Source organism: Chiroxiphia lanceolata, chromosome 8 (genome assembly GCF_009829145.1).
Source record: "Chiroxiphia lanceolata isolate bChiLan1 chromosome 8, bChiLan1.pri, whole genome shotgun sequence".
Classification (NCBI taxonomy): Eukaryota; Metazoa; Chordata; class Aves; order Passeriformes; family Pipridae; genus Chiroxiphia; species Chiroxiphia lanceolata.
Window position 1 is genome coordinate 37,662,981 of NC_045644.1, and position 8,752 is coordinate 37,671,732.

Genomic DNA, 8,752 nt, shown 5'->3' on the forward strand with positions numbered 1-8,752 from the left:
CTAGGAGGAGAGCTGACACATTCCCAAGAGTGTCCTGGAAGTCCCTTTCATGAGGGCTGTAGGAAAATCGCAGTTGTACGAGTCCCTTGTGCCTGCAGATCCTCTCCATCCACCTTGTGCTCTCCCAACAGGAGAAAGGGTGCTGAAACAGGAGGAAGGAAACCTTTAGCATAAAGCTGGGGAGGAATCTAAAGCTTCCTTTCCTGGGGAGTTTTGTGAAGTCTGCAGATGACAAAGGGAAAATTTGCATCTCCTTTGGTACAGGTGTCAACAGAGGCCGAGACTTCTTGCCTTTTTCAGACAACTGTGCCCTTTTTGGCTCCCTGGCAGCTCCCATGGCACCAGAACCCCCTTCCTGCACACCCACGGGCGTCACACACAGGCACCCACACACCTTTGCTCCAGCCCACACGTGGCCAACATTTCCTCACCCGGGACATCCCAAGGGGAGTATTTCTGCTAAAGAGCACAGCAACTCCCCTGTCCTTGCAAACTGCCTCCCTGCGAAAAAGGAATCATTTTACCAGGACAATTCCCCCACAGTCAAGGTCTTTTCAAACCTGCTCAGGGTCCCTCCCAGCTTCTGCCTGTCCTTGCATTTAAAGGCACGGGCATATTCTATCTGCCAACAGCAAACCCAGCTCCTCCCTGGCAGTACAAGCCCCGCTCTTACCTGGACAGACTCCCGGGCTCGGCACAGCTGGGGGTCATGGAGCAGCTTCCCGAGGCCCTTCTCTCTCCCCGCAGGAAGCACAACTCGCCTCCGCACCAGGGGAAACCACGAGCCAGCCTGGAAACCGACACAGAGCGAGCAAAAAGCATTAACGCAGCGCCGAAAATGCAAGTTCAAGCAGTCTTTGCCTCGTAACCCTGCACGGGGAAAGGCTTTGGAATCGCAAAGCAAAACCCGAGACACCCAGAGAGCACCAGCCCCGCAGCCCTGCCCCGGCTCCCCCCGGGGGCACCCGGCAGGTAACGGGCTTACCCGGTCCCCGCTGCCCAGCACAACGCGCCCCTAAACGCCCCCAGCTGCCCCGGTCCATAAACCCAGCGGCCCAGGCGCTCTCCCCTCCGCAGCCCGGGCAGCAGCGGAGCCGCCCCCGCAGCCCTCACACACAACCGCCCGCACCTGCCCCGCCGGCCCTTCTATAGCGCGGGCCGGCAGCGCTGCCCAATCAGCACTCGAGCGCCTCCGCCCAATCGCAGCCCGCCTGGCCCTGCGGCCCCGCCCCGCCCGCTCAGCCCGGCCCCGCCCCTCGGCGCGGCCCCGCCCCCCGTTCCCTCAGCGCGGCTCCCGCCGCCGCCGCCGCCGCCCCGGCAGCGCTGCTGGGGCCGGGGAAGGGCGGGTGGGAGCTCCGCGGGCACGGCCCGGCCGGGAGCTCTCCCGGGACAAGGGGAGCGGGGCCTACGGGGACAGCGGCGTTCTCGGGGGCGGGCAGGGCGGGCCGGCGCGAGCCGGGGGCGGGCCTGGGCGGGCCTAGGGGCGGGGGGGCACGAGCCGGGGGAGTGGGCATGGGCGGGCCGAGGGGCGGGGCCGGCGCTAGCTGGGGGGCGGGCCTGGGCGGGTCGAGGGGCGGGGCCGGGGCGATCCCGCGGCGCTTCGCTCTGGGCTCTGGGGCTGTTTCGGGCCGGTTTTGGGTGCGGGTGTTGGGGCCCTGCGCACACCCTGCCCTGGTCACAGCCCCGCCCCAGCTCCCTGCGCTCCCCGCACCCCTCGCTCAGCTCCGCGGGGATTTGTGCCTCCTCTGAAGGTGGCGAATGTCTGCAAAGCCAGTCGGGAAGCCAGAGAGCTGCAGCCCCCGGGCCCCGCCGCGGCTTCCCCGCCGTCACCCGGCACCTCCCGCCCGTCCCGCCCCGCAGCGCCGCTCCCGCTGCCGCCCTCGAACACAAGGAACGAACCCCCGTGCCCCGAGCACAGGCCGGTCCCTCCTCGGCAGCGCCGGGAGCGGCCGCAGCCCCCGACGACGGGCGGGGCGCGCCGGGAGGGGCCGCGCGGGGCGGGGGCGGGTCCCGCGGCTGCGACCCCGCCGGGAAGGGACCCCCCGGCCGGCCCCGTCCGGCACCGCCGCTGGCCCTGCTCGGCCACCGGCCCTCGCCCACAGTTTTAACATTGGAGAGCCAAGATTTAACCCAGAGCGCCGCAACCCCTCTGTCCCTGCAAACTCCCTCCCTGCAAAAAAGGAATCAATTTCCATAGACTTGTTATTTTTCTTATTAATGACCACGTTGCTACAGTCAGGGAAATCCAATCAGCATTCCCGAAACACCATCACTTCTCCATCCACCTGCGATCGGGGGCCGATGGGCAGCAGCCTGCCCTGGACGGGCTGCAGGGATGCTGGGAAGGCCGCTGTTCCCAGATTGGAAGGACTCTGGCCGTGATCCCTGGCCCGTGGACAGAAAGCCCAGAGCCAAGGGGAACTCCAGCCAGCTGCAGGCAGATGTTACTCCGTCCCCGTGCCGGGGGTGGGGACGAAGGTGCCCTTCCCTGTCCGAAAGTGGAAGTCGTCCCCTGTGCAGAGCCCGCTCTGATCCTCGGCCTCGGGGGAGCCAATTCCCTTGTCCCAGCCCACTTCTGCAGAGAAGAAAGGGAAAGATTGCACATAAGGGAGCCATTCTTCCCTGGGAGGGTGGGGAGGTGGCCTGGCACAGAGAAGCTGTGGCTGCCCCATCCCTGCAAGTGGCCAAGGCCAGGCTGGATGTCTATTAGAAGGTGTCCCTGCCTGTGGCAGGGGGTGGAAGGAGATGATCCCTGAGATCCTTTCCAACCCAAACCACTCCACGATCCCAGGATGATTCCACGCTCTCTCTCTGCATTTATTTGGCCTCACTTCCTCTCAAAAACAACATCTCCAATTTAGTTGATTGCTAAAGCCATCATTTTAAAATCATCCCAGGAATCAAAAGGGACTGAAAACCACACAGAAATCATTCCTACACCCACCAAATCACTAGGAATTGGAACCTGATTCCCTCATCTCCCTCCCTGTTTTTCTTGACTGGAAAACCTGCTGACCCCCACTGGCTATTTTTGGGCTGGTTTTCTTCCACAGCTCCTTTCTCCCGGCTGAAACCTCCTGGCATATTCAGGGCTTATCTGGAGGGAAGCCCCTCTGAGGTATTTCCTCTCGTGGCAATTCTGTGGGATGAAGAAGTAAAAAAAGCACGTCAGGAGCTCCCTCTCCCCCCTTCCTTCGCAAACACCCTCCCGGTTTGTCCTCGGCAGCTCCATCCCCCCGGCACCCGCCCCCGACGCTTCGGCTCCGCGGGGAAAGGGACAGCAAGTGCAGGAGCAAGCTCAGTGCTGGGCAGGGGCTCCCTGGGGAACGGCTCTTCAGCGCTTTAGTCCGTGGCCTTTCCTGCTGCCCTCCCTCCCGGAGGCAGAGGATGACCCGGCCCTTGTTTCTCCCACGCTCGCAGACCCAGGTCCTGCTCTTTTGGCCCCGCTTTTCTCAGCAGACCCGGCATCATTTTCCAGGGTCCCCAGGAAACTTCTGCACTTGACCCATTGCTAAGTGCAGAGCACAGGGCAAGGGAAGGACAAATTTCTCAGCACCCAGCACCTGGAATTTTCCTTCTCCGCAGCACGCTCCCGTTCCCGCTGTCTCTGGAGGTGCCCGCACGAGTCCTCCTTTTGTCCCAGCACCTCAGAGGACGCAATTTTCACCCAGGTCCCGCTCACCGGCGTCGCACAAAACGTGCCGACAACATTTCTCGTGACGCCAGTGAAGAGCTCTCAGAGCACACTGCACAGGGAAGCCGAGGCTGCCCCTGGATCCCTCCAAGTGTTCCAGGCCAGGCTGGACGGGACTTGGAGCATCCAGCCGGGGATGAGAGTGGAAGGGGTCCCTGCCCACGGAAGACAGGGTGGCCTTTGAAGGTCCCCTTCAAAGCAAATCGCTCTGGGATTCCCCTCCCAAATCACTGCCAAGGAGACACAGCAATCAAAGCGGAGGGACTGCACTCCCAGCTTTTCTTACCCGCAGGCACACGGCACGCCGGACCTTAAAGCCACGGGGTCAGTCCTGCCAGAGGCGTCCGGCACGGCCACGGCGACCGAAGGAAAAGAGGGAGCCTGGGAACACGGAGTAAGAGCCACTTGAATTAGGACTGCACTGACCAACAGCCAGGTCACTCCCACGGACGGCTTCGCCGTCCAGTCGCACAAAAAGCACTCACCTGCCAGGGCCTCAGTTAGGGTGGCTCCTGACGCTGCCCAGGTGAACACCTCCCCTTGCCCCGGGGGGTCAAGAATAACATCCCCGGTAAGAAGTCACCCCGAAGGACAAAAAGGGAAAATTAGTGAAGCACGGGGGCCTCTTCTGACTAGATTGCCCCCGGCATTCAATAGCAAATGCCACGGCTGTTCTGTCACCGACGAGAAAACCCCGTTCTCCCAAACCAACAGCGAGGAGATTTATGGGCACGCCTGAAAATTTCCCGGGAGGAACTTGTTGTAACTAAGGAGCAGGTGCTATCTTGAGTCGAAGGCATCGATTGGACGGACGCTTAGTACGGCAAACTCTTCAGCAGAGGAATTAATTGCTGCCTGTTTGAACAGCAGGGGAGAGAAAATGACAGTCGAAGGGAAGACAGGAAAAGCAGAACTGGAATCAGCAGACTTTTCTTCCATCTCTCCCGAGAAAGTCGTGTTTCTCTGTTCTAATAATTCTAGGCCCTTTTCTACACGAAACTTAGACCAAGGCTGAAAAAGCAACTAGAAAACACGGAGAGAAGCTTTTGAGAATGTCACGTGATTTTCCCAAACCCATCCCAGAAAAGCAGAACTCGGTAGAATGTACTCACCTCCAGGCCTCTGGTCTTTTTTTCCGTAAGCTTCGTCACCTGATGGAAAAAGCAGAGCAGACTCGGTATTCAGGCTCACAACGGGAAAACTTCCCCTTCGTCTCCTAAAAGAAACTCCATTAATTTGCACGGCTGCAGGTGCGGATCTGTGGCAGTAAATCTGCATTATATGGGAAATCTGTTGTTTAAATGTGTCTTAAAATGGCTTTTGGTGGTCTTTGCAAACACATGCTTCTTCTTCCCAACACCCCCCACGGTAATGTTATCCATGCAGGAATGTCCTGGGAAGGTGTCCTGAGGTGTTTCCCATTGGCCTTTGTTAACCCCTTCCTGTGATTGGGTGTTCCTGTAAGCCCCTTGAGTCTTCTAATTGGTTACCCTGTGAATCCTCCTAAACCCTATAAATGTAACATCCCCAACAATAAACCCTCTCTTGCCTCCTCTCCACGCCCGGTGTGCTGTCTCTGTGCCTGCCATGGGACCACGTGCGTGGGGGGAGGGGAGGGCACCTCTCCCCTCCAGCCTCAGGGACAGAAGAAAACCCTGAGAAAACCTCTGGAGTTCCCTTTCCCCATCCTTCAAGACGTCGGAATGGTTCTTCAGATGGAAATGGAACTAGAACTGGGCCGCCCCACGTCATGGGTTGGGAAAGGGATCCAGACGGATCCAGATGTTAAAGTCTTCCGGCTTTTCAGAGGGGGAGAATGCCCCGCTAAGGAAGGCTGAAAAATGCTCGGAGCCCGCACAGCTCCAAGACCACCTTGATTTTGTCTGTGTTCCAGTCCCCGGCTAAAGAAACGGTACAATAACCGCAGTTGCTGCCTGCCTTTTCACCAAGGGGTTTTGCCAGGTGCTGGGCCAGCCCGGGCACTCCCGGGGGCAGCCCGAGCTTTCTGCGGTGGCCCCTTTTCCCCGGGAGGAATCTCCGTCCCTGTTCGATTCTGGCAATCGGACTGGCAACGCAAGCCAAGTCGGCGGCACAATTCCGGACCTTTGCTCTCCTCAGAGCGCCCACGGCGAGGGGAAAAAGCACCTTTGGGTCGCCGTCCCGAGGATGGAAACAAACAAAAAACCACGACGCCGGACTGAATTCCCCCGCAGAAGCCCAAATTCACCGAACGCCCGCTGAACTCAGCAGGGACACGCTCCCTCGACGCCTCCGACTCCGGCTTTAAGCTCGGAGAAGCCCGGCAGGGCCAAACCACTGCCGCTTTCCCCCGGGCGCCGCTTGCGAGCCCGCCCCGAGCGCCGGGCCCTGCCTCACAGTCGCCGCCTGGCGGACACGGCCGGGAGCGGCACTGCAGCCGCGCGCGCCACTGCAGCCGCGCGCCCCCCCCCGCCCTTGGCGAGACCCGCGGCGCCTTTCGCCAGGACGGGCCTTTCTTCCCTAAAACCCGCCCTCGCCTAGGAAAAGCTGAGCAATTCGCAGAGTTGCTGTTTCCACCCCGGCTTCCCAAAGGATCGCTCTCTCCCGGCAGCACGGACAGGGTCCCCGAGGCAGCGCAGACCCCGCCCCGCGGGGGGGGGGTGCGTGCAATGCCAGGGCACACCCGAACCCGGCCCTGCGGCGGCACGCAGGTGCAAGTTTCTCCGCAGAGGCGAGAAACTTGCCTGTCGCTTCCCCTGCCCGCGGTCCCCGCTGGCCGCGGGAGAGGCCGAAGAGCGGCCGCGCCCCCGCCGCGCCCCCGCCGCTTACCCCGGGGACGATCTCGGTCAGATCTGCCGCCGTGGGTCGCTTCCGGGGGGAAGAAGCGGCGGCGCAGCCCCGAGAGCATCTCCAGGGCACGGCGGGACCGAGCGGGGCGGGGGCGGGAGCGGGAGCGGGAGCGGGAGCGGGAGCGGGAGCGGAGCGGAGCGGAACGGGGCGGGGCCGCGCCTGGGGGGGGTCCTCGCGCGTCCTGCGCGCGCCGCGGCGCCGAGAGGGGGCTGCCCGCGCCGGTGCCTGCCGCCGCCCACGGACCTGCCGCCCACGCCCGGCGCCGCCGAGCGCCCCGCCCTGTCCCCACAGCGGGAAGCGGCGCGGCGAGACGGCGCTGCGGGCGCGGGGCGGGGGTCCGGGTCGCGGCGGAGGTCAGGCAACAGGATAGACGCCTCCCTGAGGCAAGGGGTCCTCTCGCCGCCATCTTGAGTGTGCTCTCGGCTAAGTTGCGGTCCCGGCGGCGCCATCTTGAGTGTGGCCTGGGGCGAACTTCCGGACCGGGGCCGCCATCTTTACTGTGGTCTCGGCTAAGTTCCGGTCCTGGCGGCGCCATCTTTACTGTGGGCTTGGCGGACTTCCGGGCCGGGGCCGCCATCTTTAGTGTGGTCTCCGCTAAGTTCCGGTCCTGGCCGCGCCATCTTTACTGTGGGCTTGGCGAACTTCCGGGCCGGGGGCTTGGAGGACTTCCGGTCGCTCTCGAATTCCGGCGACCGACTTTACCCAAATTAGCGTCCCTCGCTGATTTCTGCGCTTTCGCCCCTAAAAATCTTCATGTTATTCCCCCCCGCACACCCCCCGGGAGAGACGGGAGACCGCGAGTCCCGCCGTGCCGCAGGCACCGGCCCTTAACTCGAGCAGGGAGCGCTGCACCGGCACGACAGCCACTGCGCATGCGTCGCCGGTCCCGCGCCTGGCCGCCCTTACTTACCACGTGATCGACGCCGTCTTGCCAACGACTGCGCAGGCGCCGGCGCCGCCACCTTGGCTGCCCCGCCGCCCGACCTCCCGGCTTCGCTTTCTTACTGCCGCTCCCCCTCCGCTTTTTCGGCTCCCTGGGGTTCCCCCACCCACATTTTGGGGTCCCCTTCTCCCATTTTAGGGGTGACCCCGCAATTTACGCTTCGGAGGGGGGGGAAAGGAAACGGGGTCCCCAAGAACGTGTTTTTTATTTTTTTTTTTCCTCTTTTATTTCATTTTCATTTTATTTCCTTTTTCGTTTTTTTGCTTTTAATTTTTTTTTTAATTTTTCTTTTGTCTTTTATGTTTCCTTTTTTATTTCGTTTATTTTTTATTCTCCTCTCCCAGTGCACCCCAGTAACACCCAGTGCTCCCCAAAAATTGACCCAAAACCCACCCAAATCGCCCCAAAAACTGACCCAAAACTGACCCCAAAAACTGACCCAAATCATCCCAAAAGCTGACCAGAAACTGACCCAAATCACCCCAAAAAAAGACCAGAAACTGTTCCAAATCACCCCAAAAAAGGACCAGAAACTGACCCAAATCTCCCCAAAAACGGACCAGAAACTCACCCAAATCACCCCAAAAAATGACCACAAACTGACCCAAATCACCCTAAAAAATGACCAGAAACTCACACAGATCTTCCTAAAAAATGCTCCAAAAACTGACCAAAATCACCTCAAAAATTGACCAGAAACTGACACAAACCTCAACAAAAAATGACCACAAACTGACCCGAATATCCCCCAAAAGTGACCCCAAACTCACCCAAATCTCCCCAGAAAATGGTCCAAAACTGACTCAAACCTCCCCAAAAAACGACCCAGAACTCACCAAAATCTCCCCAAAAAATGACCCAGAACTCACCAAAATCTCCCCAAAAAATGACCAGAAACTGACCCAAATCACCTTAAAAAATGACCAGAAAGTGCCCCACATCTCCTTGACAAATGGCCAGAAATTGACACAAATCACCCCAAAAACTGACCTAAAACTCACCCAAATCACCCAAAAAAATGACCAGAAACTGACCCAGATCTCCCCAAAAAATGACCAGAAACTGACACAAATCACCCTAAAAAATGGCCAGAAACTCACCCAAATCTCCCCAAAAAATGACCAGAAACTGACCCAAATAACCCCCAAAAACGCCCCAAAACCAGACTCAAATCTCCTCAAAAAAGAACCAAAAACTCAACCAAATCTCCCAAAAAAATGACCCCAAACTGACACAAATCACCCCAAAAAAATGACCAGAAACACTCCCAAATCACCCCAAAAAAA

General features: G+C 59.8%; 2 long non-coding RNA genes across 3 annotated transcripts; both read right to left on the minus strand.

Moving 5' to 3' along the window:
- LOC116790406 lies at positions 1-2,349 on the minus strand. The gene is made up of 3 exons (XR_004358341.1): positions 2,286-2,349; positions 674-790; positions 1-222 (listed from the first exon to the last, which is right to left on the minus strand). It is a non-coding gene; the product is annotated as an uncharacterized LOC116790406 (long non-coding RNA).
- Positions 2,350-3,034: 685 nt separating this feature from the next.
- On the minus strand, positions 3,035-8,110 carry LOC116790223. 2 transcript variants are annotated; one of them, XR_004358290.1, is made up of 3 exons: positions 8,100-8,110; positions 4,807-4,814; positions 3,035-3,139 (listed from the first exon to the last, which is right to left on the minus strand). It is a non-coding gene; the product is annotated as an uncharacterized LOC116790223 (long non-coding RNA). The 2 variants fall into 2 exon arrangements; XR_004358291.1 differs by lacking the exons at positions 4,807-4,814; positions 8,100-8,110 and adding an exon at positions 3,981-4,020.
- Positions 8,111-8,752: the final 642 nt, after the last annotated feature.